Source organism: Struthio camelus, chromosome 5 (assembly GCF_040807025.1).
Source record: "Struthio camelus isolate bStrCam1 chromosome 5, bStrCam1.hap1, whole genome shotgun sequence".
NCBI classification, from domain to species: Eukaryota; Metazoa; Chordata; class Aves; order Struthioniformes; family Struthionidae; genus Struthio; species Struthio camelus.
The window spans coordinates 36,401,658-36,421,511 of record NC_090946.1 but is presented as its reverse complement, the minus strand read 5'-3'; the positions used below and the strand labels follow the sequence as shown (position 1 = coordinate 36,421,511).

Here is a 19,854-nt window from a genome sequence, read left to right as displayed (position 1 = left end):
TAAACACAGATGAGTATAGTCAATAGTATATGGTGAAGTACTTCTTGTTTTTGCTAAATTTTTTTGTCAGTGGAATATGTTATGGAACAATAAATAAGGGAGAATAAAATATGTTCAATGTGAATTTTCTCCTATTTAGCACTTTGTGTGTATGTCTTGACATCAGAAATTGTACTTCTCAAATCTTTTTCACCTGAAAATCTTGACATGGCTTCAGGTGTCTTCCTTGTCCTCTGTAACAGTTTCAAAGGTGTTATTCCGCTGCATATTGGAAAACAGGGATATATAATATTTATGGTTGAATCTGAGCATGCAGAATGAGCAGCTTCATTAGTGATTTTACTAATATATGTAGTATAATAGCCATATAATTGGAGGGCAAATGTCAATATTTACTTATGTAGGTACTTTTACATATAAGATATTATGCACAAAACAGTACTCATTAATAGAGATGAACTCTGTAAATCAATATTCCCAGAAGTCAGAGGTGGTTAGATTTTAGATTTGACTTCTCTATGCAAGTTAGGAAATTAAACTGAACTTAGGAATTTGACTACACGTTGGCATCGCTTCATTAGGCTTAACTTTTTCTTCAGTGTGCAAGAAAGAGCAAAATTAGGCATCTTTATAAAATAAGAATTTTAGCATTTACTTACCATACTCACTAGATTGGCGTTGCTCTTCCTTTATCATGTTAGAAAGAAAATCCGAAGCTTTTCCTAGTGACGTTTTTTTTCATTGCTCCCTAACATTTTTGGAAGTTTTCATGGTGGGCCTAGAACAACTAGGTATTAGCTGAAAGTTGAAACCATATAGAGCTGGAATGCCTTGGGCCACTGTACGTGGGCAGATACCAAAACTGAAAAACTAATTTTCCAAACTAATGTTATCACTTGTTAACTGCCTCATTAGGAACAATAAGTTTTCAGTATGGAATTCATTTGACTTCTGCTTTCATCTGTATGAAAGTTTTAGTAAAGGCAGGATTTGCATGGTCATTTGTTATGTTGTTCTGAGAGCATGCAGGGAAGACTTACTCTGCTGATTTACGGTTAATACAGTAAAAGCACATCAAAACAATGAGCTTATTACTGCTAGTAAAAAGGAATCATTATTTGCATCCAAAATTTACCCATCAGGGGAAATGTCTGATTTTACTGTCATTTCAAGAATATGTATTTTAGAGTCAGTAAAAGGAGATAATGTGAATGAATGTTTCGAACAGTAACCGAGGAATAGAATGAATTAATGGCTAAACTACCCCACAGGTGTTTATAACATCCTCTTTCTTTCTGATGTCTCTATACCTCAGTTTCTCTTCTTTCCTATAGCCAAGTTTCTATCAAATTGATAACAGAACATATTTGACACTGATTTTCTTTTTTTTTCCAGCAGTTTTTGCTCATCCTTTGCTTTAGGAGGAAAAACCTACAAGCCAACAAATGAAGAATTAGATTTTGTCATTTGAATATCAAGAATTCTTATCTATAAACTATATTAGTTTCACCCATACAAGGATATGGTATATAAAACATATACATATCTGATACTGTTTATTTTTATCTTCAATCCCTCCACTTGCAAAAATTGGTAATTTTTGTTTTGATGGAGTTTTTTTTTTGTTCTTGTAAAATAACTAGTTTATACCTCGTAATACAAATTGGGACCAAGACACGAAATGTTTAGAATTGCTATGTTGAGGCAGTTGCAGAACTCTAATAACACAGCTAGCGCTGACACAACAGGGCTTGTTGATACCTGAGCCCATCTTATTCCTGAAGTAGTACAGACTCTGCCATCCTGTCATTTTAGCTCACATTCTCATTTTTGTGTATTCTTCTGTGACATGAAGAGATTGCTCCTGAGACACCTTTATACCCTCTCTTCTTTTGCCATTGGCACTTAGTGTTAAGATTCAGAAACTGACCATACTAGATCTTGGAGGAATCTCTTTCTGATAACTCTTTCCAAGGATCTATCTTTGGAGGGCTGATTTACTAGTCTGCTGAATGCCTGTTTGTTTGGTCATCATCACCAAATTCTTTTTAAATATTTAATTATCACAGAGGTGCCATATAGGTGAAGAAGTCAAAGTGGAAGAGTTTGGCAGTGTTCCTATCCTATGTTTTGTTTTATTTTTGTGTTTTGCTTTTGTATTCCTGTGCTTTGATTCTTCAAAAACACTTGATTGAGGGTGAGGATGGGATGAGACACAAAAAACCTTTCCTGCTAAAGATCTCAAGGCAAGAAATGTTACTGAAGGCAAGCCACTGGTAACAGGAGAACACTAGAAGGATATTTGAGCACTACTTTGGATGTTTATCTGAACTCTCCAAATGCTACAAAAATTCTATTGAGAGATAGGAATTTCAATTTCAAATGCAATGGTCATTTTTTTTTCCTTAAAATATATGCAACATTTCTGTAGGCTATGTTACTGTGTTTTGTTTTTGTTTTAAATCTCATAAATGTTCGAGGGTGAGCTATTTTTCATTTAGCTGAGTAGCTGTGTTTACGTTTGACCTGGGGAATTTGTTCACCCAACAACATTACTCACATTCTCTATTCTTATTGGTCTTCTCTTTAGGAGAATAGCACTAGATTACGGCAATCCAAAATCCTTAGCATAAAATAATGCAAGACTTCAGAGCCACATTCCAACTTTTCCTCCCATCTCAAAGAGTATATACAAGACTAGAGAATGGAGTATCTTTTCAGTGCCAAAAGCTATACGATTTTCATGGTTCTTGCTCCAAAAGCCGGTTATTCTTATAGCAGTACACAATTCACAGATGGACATGGCCCCTTCTCTTCAGCATCCTCTTATTTAACTGTTTATCAGGAGTCCAGAGATATTTCCAAAAAATTTAGATAATTTTCTGAATCTGTAGTAAACCTATCACTATTGGGAAGAAAAAAGGTGTTTAACAAAGTGTAGCAGGAAAAACGTTACAGGTTATGTTTTATATTTCCTGTCTCTGACATGCACATGTTCTTCTCTGATGCAAGTTCTTTTGAAAATCTTACCCAGATGACTGGATTTGATGTTTATTTGCAATAGGATAACTGATGCAGTGCCTTGGGCAGTATATACTCCTCAGACCAATCTTCACTGCGTTGCTTACGTGTTCATCCTGCCACGTGCACTATGCAATAAATAGTATTCTAGAAAAGAATGGATGATGGTAAGAAAACCATAGGTTAGTAAACACCTTATTAATTCACTGGGTAATGTATTGGTTAAATTGGCTGAATTATTAGTTTACAGTAATTCATCTGGATCTAGAAGTTCTCCAGACTCTTACATTTCTAAAAAATGGTGAGCTTCCATCAGCCTGCTTTTTAAAAATTTGATTCTTGGCAGGCTAGCAGATGATCTGAATGAAAGGCTAATGGGGTGATACATATATTAATAATTAATTTTACATATCACTGAAATGTTAATTTCCATTAATTAAAAAAAATTACCACTTATATCATTGATCCTTAAAGGCTTTATTATAAAAGGGAATAGAATACACTGATACACATTGTCAGGTTCCAAATTAACTGGAATCAGTCAAGAGAAAGACACCTGGGTATTTCTGTAGACAGATAATGAAAATATAGAAAAGCTTGATGTGCAGCAGAGTAATGAAAGCAAGTAAAGTGCTAGCATGCATAGAATAAAGAAATATGCTGAGAATGCTATTCAATTATATGAATCAATAGTGCTGTTTCCTTTGGGGTACTGGATTCAGACAGGTGTAGGAATTTATTTCTACAAAGTTAGTAAAGCAAAGCCCTGAGATGCAACATAAAGTATTTTTATTACAAGGAAAGGAAAAAGCACCCCTCTTTCTGTCTGCATTTTGTCTGAAATTGCTAATATGGCCATCACAATCTTATCTGAACATAAGTATTTAGATAGATAGATCATTAAGTGCTGTCTCTGATGACATTGTGGCATATCTGTATTCATAGTTCACCAAACTTTGAATACAGATCTGAATATGTTTCTAAACCTTATTCTGTATTCCTCCTCAGCCAATCTGTTGTTCTGCAGAACATTAACAGGCATGTCCTTGTTACTATGTGTTGGAATTGTTAATGTAGTTCAGCTACATCTCTATTTTAAACCATTTAGAAGAAAATACAGAGAAAACAAAGCCTGAATGAATAAAATCTGGTTAGAATATGTTTTTACGTTCAACTTTCATTGTTTGTCAGGTAATCAGTATAAGAAAATGCCTGGAGTATTGCAACACCCACTCAGTGTGCATGCATATCATTGTATCCATCCATAACAGCTCCCATTAGTAAAGCTGGGGGTGATGAGAAATGACTAGCTGTAGGAACTACTGAAATAAATGATCATATAAGCAGGAATAATTGTAGGATTCCGTTTTTGCATCCATTTCAGGCTTTTTTGAGACCATTTGTACTTTAACGTGCCAAAGCTACCACTGACTCCAAACATAATTTTATTACTGAAGTGTAGAATGTGCAAAAGATTCTTGGTTTCCAAGGTGAATACTGTACTTGAAGGCTAATCCTGTGAGCATCATAATGGAACATGAAAGAGAGTTTTGAAAAGCTGTATATGTTATTGACTGATCCTCAAACTGAAGAAATGCATGTTTCTGGGAACAGCTTATGCGGAGTAAACATCTGAAGGTAGTCTATCAAGATGAGTTCTGCTTTCTGACAATAAACTCACCAGACATTAAAAGCAAGTAAAACTATGATTTTGTTCATGCTGTTGATTTAGTATACATTATTGAGTCTGGTTCTGCCTTCTATAAGATTGTCACATCATGTCTTTTCTTAAAATGCATTTAATCTTTTTTACAAAACAAGCACCTCTGGGTTTTGTTAATTGCAGATTAAAAGGGAGAGTTGTCCATCCACTTCTGTAAGCTGAGAGCTTTTATGGAAATTCACCATTTTAATTGTTAGAAAACATCTTCTGTTTTTATGATTAAATGTGCTTATGGTTATGATACATACTTTTTTTTAATGACACTATCCTGTACATTAAAATTTCCCTTTATCTTTCTACTTTTAGCCAGCCAATATATTTATAGACTGTAATCATATCCTCTCTTAACCTTCATTCTGGTAGGGTAAATGAGCTAAGCACTTTCCGATTCCTCTCAGAAGATTGGATTTCTCTTCTTTTGATGATGATTCTCTTATCTTTTACAACTTAAATTAATCTTCCTTGTACATGGTTGGTTGGATCATCTACTAAAGTCCACATGAGATCTTGTACAGTGGCGTTAAAAGTGGAATAACATTATCTGATATATTATGAATATATTGTGTTGGTTAAAGTTACCAGACAGTTAGTAGATAAAGTTTGCGCCTTATTCCTACTGTGTGCAATTTATAAGATTGAACTATATAACCGAAATCCTTTTTAGTCCATGAGTGAAAGACCTTGGCTATAGCATAAAATGTGATCCTATTTCTTCGGCCTATATTCAGATGTTTTAGCAAAGACCGACTAAATAACAGACTTTATACACAGGAGAAAAGCAATTTTTTTTTCTTATTATTATTTTCTTATTATATATTTCTATTATTCTTATTTTTTTTTCTGATTAGAGCTGTCTAATTTGCCTTTAGTCCAGCCATATTACGTTGGGTTATATTTTTCATCTGCATCTTGAATTTTTTTCTTCTGAATGTTCTCTGAAAATTCCCAGATCTGCAGCTCTTGGGATCATTTCTCTCACTTCCTTAATATAACTTCAATATTTATTCATCTGTAATCAAACATATATGCACCTGAGCTAGCAGATTATACAAAAATGTTTGATCTTTCTCTCTTTTTTTTTTTTTCATTCCAAACGTTTGCTTTTGTCATATACCAAAACAAATCAAAGTCGCTAATTGTCACAACAGAAAACTTGTTTTGCGGGTGAAGCTGCTTAGGATCCTATAGAGAATAAAAGGATAGACTAAAATAAACAGGCAGAATGATCTCCTTTCTTGGCAGCAAAGGGCCATGATCCTTTTATGGATTTCCGGAATACAGGTTTCCTACAGCCCAGCTATTTCACCATCAAATATCCCTGTCCTAGCCTTGTGATTAATGGACTCAAAGAAGTAACATATAGTTAAACTGTTTTATCTCTCCATAGGTCTGTCCCGTTTCCTGCAGTATGAACACCTCTCCACAGCATATTTTTTCCCTTGGTTTTGTGACATAAAGACCATCTCATTGCAGTGTTGAATGTTGTGATCAAAAAATAGGCTGCTTTTATTTTCTTTCGGAGTTGCTACGTTTTAATGCAATTACTTTCTGTTCCTGTAGAGAGTTTAGTTTTAAGGGTTGTACTTAAACAGAAAAAAGTCAACACTGTCTTTTATTTCATCTACTCTTTCAATCTATTTTTTGCACTTTCTTCCTTTACCACTTTGTGTCATTCTCAGACTGATTTATTCTTATTTTTCTTCTTGGGCAGTGTATGTGTTTGGAAGAGTTACATGCAACTCACATATTGACAGTAATATAATACTCATGGGACCTTACAACATTAACAAAGATAAATTGGGACCGTGAGTCCATTGTGGATTTGCTGATTCCAGCTCAATTAACTTTATTAAGAAATGAGTTGGGGGGGGGAATAATATTAATTGTTTCAATAAGCTATAGAGCTATTTGGCAAAGTAGAAACATTTTGCTGGAGAGAGAAGTGTTTCCATGTCAGCTGTGGCCAGAAGAGCCAACAAACTGCTCTGTATGATGCACCATGCTTGCTCTGTGGCCATCTGGCCATGTATGTAACTGAAGGTGGATGATTGTGTAAGAAAGGCAGAGAAAAGAGATGATAGGGAGGACAGAGATTTTCACCATATCCATGTTTTTTTTTTTTTGTCTCTCCACCTACTTAGGGGTGGAGAGACAGAGACTGATTTTCTCTACTGAGATTGTCAACAAAGCCATTATTCCACTCATTGGTCAATATATGTTCATTTTCTGCTGACTGCTTCGGGAATCAGTGCACTGTATGCTGATCTTTTCTCAGGTTCAATTTTTCAGGGGCATTTATGTGTGATCCTCAGTTCATCTGTGTCATGGAAACATCCTTGTTAAGATATTTCAGAGTGCTGAAATAATAATTCACCTGAGTGAAATTCAAGGAAATAGGAGTGATAAAGTCTTTCATCTTTCCTATATGAAACTGCTGTAGTCTTTGTTATCCTTGTTATGGTTTATATGTTAATTTTTGCTTTGTTTTTGTTTGTCTGGTAACCTCAATTTTCTTGGTTATTTTTGAATTTATTAAATGAGCTCAGATTTGTGTCTTGACCCTCTTAAGGAATCTTCTGTTCATAGATGGAGCTTGGAAGAGGAGGAGAAGGGAAAGTAAACCAGTAGGGAAAAACAAGCTTTTCTTCCTGTTCAACATAATCTGCAGCCTACAGGGATGCTGTACCGCTGAGAAAAAGTAACAACTGTAAAAAAGTTCTTGGATCTTTAAACAAACATGCTGTATGGTGCTTTATGATACCTTTGGTACTTTCTCTGCCTTATCTTGGTTGACCTATAACTATGAGAAACGTCTTTTAATTGAAATGAGTCTCTGAAGGCTGGGAAATGACCTAAGGTGGTGTTTGAAAGATATGCCTTGATATTACACTCTGAACTGCATACTACAGAGTAAATATAACCATACTGAGCAGAAGCAGAACCACATGAAACCAACCTTTCTGTATGATACTGTTTGTGAAAGAAGGACTCAGAGAGAAGGTAAGATATAGTAACTCTATCCAGTTAGATAAAATCTCTTTTGGATCAAAAGCTTATGAGAAAACTGAGTTTTAGACTGGTTTGCTTGATGCATACAATTTTAGTACACATGGATTGATTTGACTGGGAAGTAAAAAGAACTAAATCAGTAAACCTGCAAATGGCAATAAGAAGGGAAAAACATTTCTGTAAAAATCCAGGTTCCACGGTTCTCAGTTCACCTTTTCTTTTTCTTTTTCTTTGTTAATTCAAATCATATCTCAGTAATAATGGTAGCATAGTTCCTTTTGACTTTCTCAGAGACTGCAGAACGTGTTACAACATGTCTTTAATTCTGAGCACGTTGTGCTCTAAGAGAGGGATAATATAGTACTTTTTACAAAGTCATCCTGCTGCCAGGTTGAAATTCTGTTTACAAGACATTGTTAAAATATAATAGCAATTACCATAACCTCAGGATAATCTGATTGCAGGATGTTACTTATTTAAATATTGTTTATCCACATACATATATTTATAATAATAGGATAACCATCTCACATGGATTAGCTGTAGAGCAAGATTTTTAGAAGTTTATAAATTCTAAGCGTATACAAATAAATTCTATGACTTCGATTGTTCAATTTTTAATGAATAAATATGAAGCTTATTTTTTTAGCAACTTAAATATAAAATCTTTCTGGTTTAATCACCTCTATTTTAATACATTCTAACTACAGCTAAATATCATCCTATCTTGATGAAAGAATTAATTTGAATTCATCAGTGTGGAAAATAATTTTTGTTTTTACATATATAAATAGTAAACATGATATATCTTTTTTTGCTGTACCTAGAACTTGTTTTCCCTCTCTGTGCTAAAGGGATTCATCTGTATTGCCTTTTCCTAAGAGAACAGCATCTATCATAGAGTATATGAACATGACTTAGGTCCAAATATAAATCTGTCCAGAAATCCAGTAATAACTCACATCTTCAGTTATTTCAGTGTAAGCCCAAGTGTGGACATTCATATTTCAGAATAAGTGTCATATTTTGATTTAGTTTAAGCCAGCTAAAAATGACTTAAATCAATGGCTTAAAAATGATTTAAATCAATATAATGCAATGTTAAAATGACATAGAATGTATACACAGAGACTTGAATTGAAATAGCATTAATCTATACATTGGAATTTCAGGCAAGCTTTATATGTAAAACATCCTTTCAAACTTTGCAGCAAGTAAGAAGCAACTCTGCTGCACTGTCCCGTTTTTCTGTCTGTTTTGAAACCCCAGCATTTCAAGCTGTTTCTGTTACTTCTGAGGGACAGATTTGAACATGATGTGAGAAAGATTTCCTTTGAGACAATTTTGTGCCTGGGAGAGGGCACCCTGAATCAGCTGATGGTGCCCCTTCCCATTTGTTTGGACCATGAGGCTTCCCCAGCAAGGATGAGGGGGAGCCTCTTCTGCTACTATTGTCTTTTGGATGAGATGTGCCAATGCATCCCTGGCTATAAGTGGATATGCCCATAATTAAATATAGCAATTTTGACTTGCAGCAAATGCATTCTTTTACACCACTGTAAGGCAAGTATAAAGCACTCCTGTTCTGATTTGGTTGCTCTGTACGCTTGTATGGCATTCATTCTGCGCTGCTGTTAATGACTCCGCCAGATGCCAGACACAGAGAATGAATGGCAAAAGGGTGGCTAATAGCAGTTAACTGCCGTTATCTTGCCAATCATTTTGTGTTTTGTTAGGAATGTAGAGATAGCTAAGATTCTACTTGGAAGAAATGTATAGTTGGAAACTGTCAGAGGGGAATGAAGGTAATATTCAGAATAGAGAACTACCAAAAAAACAAACACAAAAGCCCAAAACTACCACCCAAACTCTAAGCAGTTTAAAGCAATGGCAGAATAAGAAAACGTCTTTGAAAAAATGATTAAAGTTTGGGCTATATCCTGTGCCATGATAAAGAAATGGTTTATCAACCTGCCCTTAATTAATTTAGTCAGTTCTACATAGCTGAAAGCTACATCTATAAAAGCTTACATAGTGGGTTGTGCATGCAAGGCATTTCTTAGTGCGAGTGCATGAGTGTCATGTTGAAGTTTCCAGCATTCCTTCCCCTTCCCCTTTGCCTTCCTGTGCTCATAAGGATCAGAAAGAAAAATTCTTATTTTTAAATAGATTAAAAGAAAAGCTAGTTGAGAGCTGACTGAATTTATTTCAGTGGGTGTACTAGAAGCCCTTGTCAATATTATAGTGTGGGAAACAAGTTTTATTCCCCCCACCCCAATGTGTAAGTAAGAGAAATATGTGCATGTTTTATGACAAGTTCTGCAACTCTGACTGTGCCAACAAGTTGTATGATTTACTGACCTAATAAGAACAACAGAGTAATTTCTGTAAAAATCCTAAGTATAAATCCAGCCAACTCTCCTACAATGCATTACTTCAACCTCATCTATTTTGGAACCTAAAGTTTTTTTAAAATACAGTAAATAAAACCTTCATTAAAAAAAAAAAAAGCATGTCCTGCACAAGATGCTGAAAATTTATTACTTAAAATTTCTGGGTAACTACAGATGTTGGCAGAACACATTTTGCTTAATGGGTGCACATGCAGACATAACACTACAGAAGGGGAAGGCAAACTCAAATAATTCAATACTAACTACCACTCATCAAAGAATAATACAATGGATTTTTTCTAATTTGTCCATAAAAATGTGTGACATTAAATAATTTGGCTCTATTATTTCTATGACAGATGATTGGGACTATGAAAATAAGGTATTATATGATGTTTCATTTAAGTATAAAAAGAGGATAGATGAGAGTGTTTATCCTTGCTTAGTCACATAGTCTTTGCTGTAGAGATAGTGGAAAGATGAGTTTATCAGATTCTTATTTAGACATAACATTTATAAAGCAGAAAATAGAATATAGTGACAGATATCATCTTGTCAAACCACCAGAAAGCAGAACCCAATCAGAATCTGAAATTAAAGGGTCATAAAATGATTTGAAACTTTTTACACACCAACAGGCTGTTAAAATACAGTGGAATGTGGTAGGTGTAATAAGTAAATAATGTGCTGCTGATGGGTGAAAGACCACTCTTTTCTTCAGTAGCCATTGTATTGCAGCAATATGGTTAGGAAATAAGATGCTGTAAAGGTAGTGGGAGCGGGAGAGGAAAACAAACTGAATGCTCACTTTAATAGCACTTCCTCAATATATTATAGGTGCCTTTGAAAGCTGCCTTCATGGAGTTTGGTCTAGAGAGCTCAACATTCAAATACATTTTTTCTGTGTATATCAAAAGATGTGCTGCTTTGAAAATTAATAGGGCACCTCAATAGTGCTGAGTTTCATGTTTGATCTTGAGGCTGAAGGCATTCGTAAAGGAATCAGGATGCAGGAGAAGGAAGGGACAGAAACTCAGAATGACCTTATGTTTTCTTAGTAAGAATGTTTCTTCTTTGATGATTAAACTGGAAAGAAGAGTGAGAATGCACTTTCTTTTCAAGGTGGGACAGTTCCCTCCTTGTTCCATAAGAAGTGGTGCAGAAATTGTTCTTTGTGGGTCCTGAGCTTAAGTGACTAGCCACTACTATTTTATAGTTTCAAGTATTTTCTAATACTATGTGTAGTTTGTATTTCAGTCCTTCTCTGAAGAAAGATACTAATTTCTTACAAAGGTGAAGATTTGTAATAAAGCAAAAACCTTTTCATGATTTTTTTGGTTTTTTTGGTAGCATGCCTAGATGTGGCCGGGTGGCTGGATATACAGTGACATAGAAGCTCATTAGTAGATTTACAGTAAGTTCCATTGGTTGTCATATTAGATTTTATTAATGCAGGGTCCCAGACCCCGAAACCAGCGGGAGAGTTTGGAGCAAGGAAGACTTATCCTTGATAAAGGAAGATCAGCTTAGGGAATATTTAAGCAAATGGGACATGGGACTTGATGGGAAACACCCACCAGTTGAGGGATGTGGCCAACGTCATTGCGAGACCACTCTTGATTATTTTTGAAATGTTGCGGTGATCAGAGGAGGTTCCTGATGACTGGAAGAAAGCAAATATCACTGCAGTCTTCTAGAAAGAGGGTCCAAGAAACTACAGGCCAATCAGGCTTGCCTTGATCCCTGGGAAGGTGATGGAGCAAATCCTCTTGGGAGCCATTTCCAAACAGATGAAGTACAAGAAGGTGATTAGGAGTAGTCAGCATGGGTTTACAAAGGGGAAATCATGCCTGACCAACCTGATAGCCTTTTACAATGAAGCAACTAGCTCTGTGGATGAGGGAATAGCAGTGGATGTGACTTTAAGAAGACTTTTGATGTTATCTCCTGTAACATCCTTTTAGACAAACTAATGAAGTGGAGACTAGATAAGTAAAGAGTGAGGTGGATTTTAAGGGCCAGACTGTTGGGATCCAAAGGTCGTGATCAGCAGCATGAAGCCCAGCTGGAGGCCAATTAGTAGTAATATATTCAGGGGTCAGTAGTGGGGGCAATACTGTTGGATATCTTCATTAATGATTTGCGTGATGGGACAGAGTGCACCCTAGGCAAGCTTTCAGATGATGCAAAATTGGGAGGATATGAATTTGTTTGATACCCCAGATGGTGGTTTTGCCATTCAGAGAGATTTTGACAGGCTAGAGAAATGGGCTGACAGGAATCTTATGAAGTTCACAGGGGAAGTGCAAAATCGTGCCTCTGGGGAGCAATAACCCCATGCCCCAGTGCAGGCTGGGGGCTGACTGGCTAGAAAGTAACTTTGCAGATAAGGCCCTGGGGTTCCTGCTGGACAACAAGTTCACCATGAGCCAGCAATGCATCCCTCTGGCAAAGAAGGCCAACAGCCTCCTGGGCTGCATTAAGAAGAGGGTTGCCAGCAAGTGATCCTTCCCCTCTACTCAGCACTGGTGAGGCCACACCTGGAGTGCTGGGTCCAGGTCCGAGTTCTCCAGTACAAGAGGGACATGGACATACTGGAGCAAGTCCAGCAAAGGGCCACAAAGATAATTAAGGGCTTAGAGCATCTGCCATACGAGACACGGAGGGAGCTGGAACTCTTTGCCCTGAAGAGGTGGTTTGGGGGGGGATCTTATCAGTATATCAGTATAAATACCTGCTAAGGGGAGTAGAGAAGACTGAGTGAGACTCTTCTTGATGGTGCCCAGTAAAGGGCAAGAGGCAAAAAGCACAAATTGAAATTCAGGAAATTCCATATAAACATAAGAAAAAACTTTTTTTCACTGTGATGGTGGCCAAACTTTGGCACACAGGTTACCCAGAATTATTGTGAAGTCTCCAGCCTTGGAGAGAGATTCAAAACATGACTGGACATGGCCCTGGGCAACCTGCTCGAGGTGACTCTGCTTGAGCAGGGGGTTAGACCAGATGGTGTCAGGAAGTCTCTTCCAACCTCAATGATTCTATGATTCTGTGATTCCTAAATATGAAATGAAAATTATTTGCTAACTAGCCGTATATATTATTATATTTACACCTCAGATGGTTCCTTAGTTGTTGTTTTAATACTTGCTTAACTGTAAACAGATTACTGTTGATATTACTTTTATTATGAAAGCATCAGTGTCAGGCTATCTCTGCTACATACATTGCACAAACAGTTCTGTCCATTGTTTATGTATAAAAAGATAAGTTTAAGTCAATGATATGATGAATTGCTCTTGCCGTTTTACAAAGGGAAAACAGAGCCTGAAACATTCATATGCTTAATACTTTTCTGCGTGTAATGCCTATTCTAATCTTTTGTGACCCTGTTTAAATGTGTAGCTGAATTAGGAACTGAACCTCAGCATTCAGAGTCGCTATCTTATCAGTGTTGTTTGAAAGCAGAACAGGAACTGAATGATGACTATTTGGTAGTTACGGCTATATACAGTGTATGTGTATATGTGAATTCTGTGCTGTTGCTGAAATATTTTGACCAGCTTTCAGGTGTTGTTGTACTGATAAATCTAGGTTATTGAGTGCTAATTAGGTTTGTGATATGTTAAAAATGGAACTATCAGGATGGGACAGATTAAGAAAGGTCTTCCTTCAAGCAATACCTTAACACTTTTAATGTTAAGTGGCAATGATTTCTGTAGATATAGAATAATATTCACTATCTCTGTGTAAAGAGGGAAAGTATGTGATCTGGTTTGGAAACTGGGATCCCATCTGATTCATTTCCATGCAGTTGCCAAAGGTAATTTAAAACAACCGAGAGAAAATACTATGGCAGATGAAATATTTGAAGTCCATTTAAAATTTAGTAAAGCATTACTGCAAGATGCAATGTTCCCTTTTGACAAACTGGCTCTCATAACTCTAGTACTAATGTGAGGACAAATTCTGATCGTCGTGCAGCACAGGAGTAAATTTACTTTCTACTGAGTAGTTCTTGGAAAAATCTTTGTTTTGGAACAGTAGTAAACTCTGTTGTTTACCCTTATATAATAGTAAGGTACACTGTGGTGTAATCTGTGACTGTGGATATTGCTGATGCATTTTTGTCTCTTGCGTCTACTTTTGCCTGTTTTTTCTTGTTTGTATGGAAGATGGATAATGTGTCAGTGGTGTAGGTGTATGTATAAGGGGAATTTTTTCCACTTTAAAGAATAACTATTTTTAAAAATTGTATTTTATTTTCCATATTTTTATTAATATATGTTATATAAAATTATATATATGTTTCTGTTTTTAATTTTATATTCTATAAATTTGATGGGGAATATATTTGTTTTTGATATCTGGGCCCAAGCAGAAGTTCTTTCTGATGGTAAGAACCTGTTAGACTATTTCTGTAGTCTTCTGCTCAGCAGTTAAATTTTAAGTAATGGTTTATTGTTTTTCTAGATGCTGAGGCTATTTTTTCTCCTGTAGATGGAAATCAGTCAGCAGGACCCAAAATATAGCCATAGAATAATTTTATTCGAGTTAACTAGTAAATGCACTGGATCACACTAATTAATAAAAGCAGATAATAATCAAATCTTGTTCTTCAGGATGCAAAATCACTGCAGAAAACAGATGATTTATGTGTTCAAAAAAATCTTTTAGTTTTTGTGCTGCATGTTAACTGGATGGATCATTTTCAGTTTTTCAGAAGGATTATATGTAATTGATGAGATATGATATACACTGGTTAGTGAAGAGCATTGCAATTCTTGAAATTTCAAAAGGAAACAATGCAAATATTATAGTATCTCAAATTAAGGTCAATATTAGTTATAAAGGAATGCTACCAATTTTTTGTCCTTGAGTTTTCCTTCAGATGTTGCCTTCAAACATAGAAGAAATGAGCGTCCTGAAATCCCAGTCACTTATACTAACCATCTTTTCTATAGAAGGATTTGAGTTTTGCCTGAACTTGCTAGATACCATACATTTGTGTTCTGTTGATTATTAGGATTCATCAATATATTTACTACCAGTCATTTTTTTTTTTTTTTACTTAACAAGAGAAATGTAATTGCTAGGTAGAAATATTTGGTATTGGGACAGTTGCATAATGTGCAAAATTAAAATAGGTTTACACAGCATATGCCTGCCTTTGAATTTTGTGTTCTTCCATGGAATAACATGAAATAGTTTCAGGTTAATGAAATCATTGTAACGTGTGAGACCATTAACAACAGTTATATGTATATATATATAAAACCACAATGGAAGCAGAATGCTGAAAAGATTGCCCTATAGGGGGAAATAAATAAAAAAACAATTTGTTCAGATCTGCAGTTAAGATCTGTATATGTCATAGTGATACCTAGGTTTTAATTCACGTCAGGAAGTAGCTGTATTGTGTTAGATTGTTTCTGCATAAAGAAAGGTTCATAGGTGCCTGGCATAGCCAAATGTACAGTTCCTGTTAAATGGTATAAAGCATAAGTTCATTCATTAAAAAAGAACACTATCCAACATTTCAGTGTGTACCCTTTAGAAAAAGACAGTGTTTGTAGTTTTTTTTCTGCGTCATTGAGTCATGATGTGACTTGGTACTATGGTGGGCAGATGTTTCATCTGATAAATGGGATAATAGCTGTACCATAGACAGCTGTGGTGTTCTGTGGTGTCTTAAGAACAAGTTCCATATCATTTGTTGTTATTAATATTTGTATGAAGATAAGCAGAACAAAATATAACTTACAGGCAAAAGCAAAGGAGTTCTTTTATTTTCTTTCTTTTTAAATTGAATTTTTAGATATTCTGCATAAGAAATATTAAGTACTTGTACTTTAGAGGTACCTCTGTTTCATTACTGAGTCATGAGATTTCTAAATATGGGTATTATAAAGCATGTCATGATATGGTACTCTGGCAGCATGAGAAACACCACACAATAAAATGTTATCTTTTTCCCCCCCAATGCATGCAGGTTGCAAGAAAAAAGGAACGTCCAGTGGAGATTGTTAATATGGAAAAATCCTAAGACATGGCATGCTATTTGAGAAAATAAGTGGACTGCACTTTGGCATGAAGGATAATTAATTGTACCATGAATTGCTGAAGACAGGTAAACTGCCAATCACTTCCCTTTTATTGGCTGCTTCATCTGTTTTTTTTTAATGTAATCACATATGATTTTGTGTTCGGTCCTTCATGCTCTTCTCCTTAGAAAAAAGAATTAAAGATAGCCCTATAGCATGGATGTTTATTCTATTACTACCACTTCTCTTTGGGAAATCCTATTGCCAATCTATTGACTATCTATTGCTAGGAAGAATTCTGCTCATTTATGTATATGTGTCTTACTGCCTCAGGTGTGATTAGGGAATTCTTGTATATGTTTACTGACAGTATTGGGAATTTTTTTTGCTAATGCATAAAACTCCTCAAATTGTATGTCTGTGTACAGACATACAATTGACAGACGTTTTCTGTCAGACTTACAGAAATGTATTTTAAAAATATATTTTAGGATTGCTGTCTTATACTGCAGAAGAGAATTCTGCAGCAATTAACATTCCATAAAGTTCTACATGAAATGTATGGGTTTTAGATTGCTTGAGGAAGTACAAACGGCATATATGATGTTTATAGCACCTAATTACCTAATTATTATTTTCTGAAAATTTGAGAAATTCCCAGATTTGTCATGAATGATGCAGGGAGGTATTAGAATAGCTAATTTGTTTGTTTTCTTCAGCTCAAGTAGAGGGTTTGTTGGTTTTTCAGGATCAACCAAACTTTACTATCTACTAGTAAGCTCTGAGAGGCAGTATGTGAAAGCATATATTGGACAAAATTATAGCATTCAAAATAGTGTGCAATAAAAACACTTATTATGGTGCTGCCATTTTTTTCATGGGCATCTTAACTTTAAATATCACAATGTTTAAAGAAGTTGTATTGTAATAGAAATAAAAATGCAAAAACTGCTCATCTGCATTATTATACATTGGCAGTAGGAGTTTTTAACTGTATCCCTTCATTTTTAACAACAAAAAGTAACTTCCTCTTTAGGAGGTTTAACTTGAGGGAACAGAAGTTTTAAAACTTGAGCATTTTCATATCTTCTGAAAAAGAAGTGATTTAGAACTTTCCTCAAAAAGTAAAATGTGGCTCCTTTCTGTGGCCCATCTGAAAGCTGTTTTCAATGGAGCAAATCTTTCTAAACATATCTCAAAAGCCCTTAGACTGAGCTATATCTTTCTATTCCCTCACCTAAGAAGATAAATCAATGTGCCCTAGGCATTTTGCTCCTACAGGTCAAATTTTATGTTGAATCTCAGAGTTTGGACAACTAACCTTTCTCAAGAGACGTGAAGGCTAATATTCCAAACAACCTTTGTTATCAGCCCCCAACAGATGATATGTCAATACCTTTTATTTTCAAAATTTCACACACTGCTTGGGTAACTAATTGAATGTACTGAACCTGTGTCCTCTCAGACTTCCTCTACATCAGCAGATTTTCCTTAGAGCTTTTCGCAAGTAGCTGTATGAGGAACAATGCACTGTGGGAAAAGGTATTATGCTTGCAGCTTCTGTAGACTTCAAGTACAAAATATCAGTTGAAAGCAGTTACTCAATTCTTAATGACTTTTAAGCCAGGTAGTGTACTCCCCCAAATGCACCGTAATATATTAATGAAAATATATTGTAGATACTCTGTAGCTTAAGAATTGGTAATCAATTTAATATGCTCTAAGGATTCATGGCTTTCTAACCAGCTAATGAAATCTAAGAGACTGTTTTATCAACAGCTTCTATTCTTAGGCGAGAAATATTTCAATATTAGAATGCTGATATTATTTAACTTCAGTATTAGTTGATACTTACTCAAACTTAGAAGCTGGAATTAAAACCATGAGAGTAATGGAGGGGAAAGAAAGCAAAGGGCAGAAGTCTAAATGGTGAAAGGAAAAAGCTAGTACAAACATTCTTTTAAATTTTTGAAAGTGCAGTCCCCTTTTGGATCAAGCAGTTTCTGTGTGATCTTATGTGACACTGTAGAGGAACAGTTGTTATTCCAGAAGGATGAAGTTAGAATTAGCTCTTATCAATGGCTGGAAGTGTTCAGTGTTCTCATGGAAGTGAGCTACTGCCAACAAGTAGTTCAGTAAATCATGTCAACTCTTGCAGTTAATATTGACTACTTTCTCCCCTTCAGCCATAGAAAGACTGAGCTGCTTTCTGCTTGGGAGTAGGTCACTGCTGTTACTCGCATATTTCACTGAAAAGTTTGTAGGTTTATGTTCCCTTGAATCTGCACTGTCTTAGTAGCGCTTGGAGGTGTTTGATTCAAGCAAGTAGAAGTGTGTCCAGAACCGTAATAGTTTACCCTGCTCCATCTGACATCATAAATTTATGGTTAAACTTTTCCCTATGGGTCCCCTTCCCACTCAGAGGTGTAATTTGCCAGTGAATCCGTGTTCCTCAATATGGCTTGAAAAATCTCTAGCAAACTTGGTCTGTATTTGAATTGCAATGAAATCTGAAAACAGGGGAATTCTGATAATTTTACACGGTCTTTGAATATTGAATTTCATTTCACTTATATGAAGAATGTGGCTATAAGACTTGTATCTAGAAGATGACAGAAATGTCTCTCAATATGTAAAAGTATATTGGATTAAAGTGTATCTTGTAAATACTGCTTAAAATAGTTCTTTTGGAGGAAAACAACTAGAGTGACAGAAATCACATTGGCATCACTATTTTTCATCCCTCCTGTTCTCCACATAGCCCTGACTCTATTTTTAAAGTGCTAAAAGAGGAAATTTTCACAGGTGAAAATTTGAGTGTACAATGAAAATTTGAGTGCACAATTCCAGTTGAAATTAATGAGAACTATTTGTCTCATTTCCCACAGTGATTTTGAAATATTTAGCATGAATCTGTCAGTGTTATGTCTTAGCTGAAGTACAGGAAGTTGAAGGATAGCTCTATTTCTGATTCAAGGTGTGGACAAGATTGTCTTGCTGTCTAAGCAAACAATTCTGTGACTAATATGACCGTTTCTCTTCTCCCTTTCCCCTGCCACCACAAGTACAGTTTCCCCATAAAGCTACATCATTATGTTGCTGATGAAATGTACTGAAAATTTCCTATAGTTTCAGCTCCTTGTGGATGGATATAGATTGAATTGACACTGTTATTATGGAAGAACATTTTCAAATTTGCATATACGAGGAAAAAAATAACATTACTTGAGAAAATGATCAGTACTGCTAAAGCCAGTTACTGAATGTACTGATATAAGTTAAAAACTTTTACAATTCTTAATAACACTCCCCTTCTTTCATTTACAACTCTCTCACCACACACTGGAAAAAAAAAGTTAGCCTTATGATAGATACCCCGCCCCATCTCGAAGTGTAACATATCAAGTAGCAAAATAATTTCATGAATATGATTTCTCTTATCTGTATGCCTATGGATTGCTTTTCCATTTTAGACCCTCTAGAAGTCACATGAAATGGATAATTACTTTTTTTCTTGTTTCTTTTTATGTTTTTTATTTCTTCTCTCTTTTCATCATAAAGCTTCATATTTCCAGCTCTGCAAAATTATAGGATATCAAAACTTCCAGATTCAGGAGTGAATATTTCTCACGTCCTGGGACAGAGGATTAAAATTACTAACATA

At 35.4% G+C, this 19,854-nt stretch overlaps 1 protein-coding gene across 13 annotated transcripts in view; it reads left to right on the top strand.

The window, feature by feature from the left end:
- Positions 1-19,854, top strand: part of LRRC4C (leucine rich repeat containing 4C) — a 551,925-nt gene that overhangs the window by 303,688 nt on the left and 228,383 nt on the right. For all 13 annotated transcript variants that reach the window (XM_068945546.1, XM_009682821.2, XM_068945542.1 and 10 more), the window contains one exon: positions 16,139-16,276. The gene's annotated coding sequence lies outside the window, so the exon portion shown is untranslated. The remainder of the gene's footprint in view (positions 1-16,138; positions 16,277-19,854) is intronic.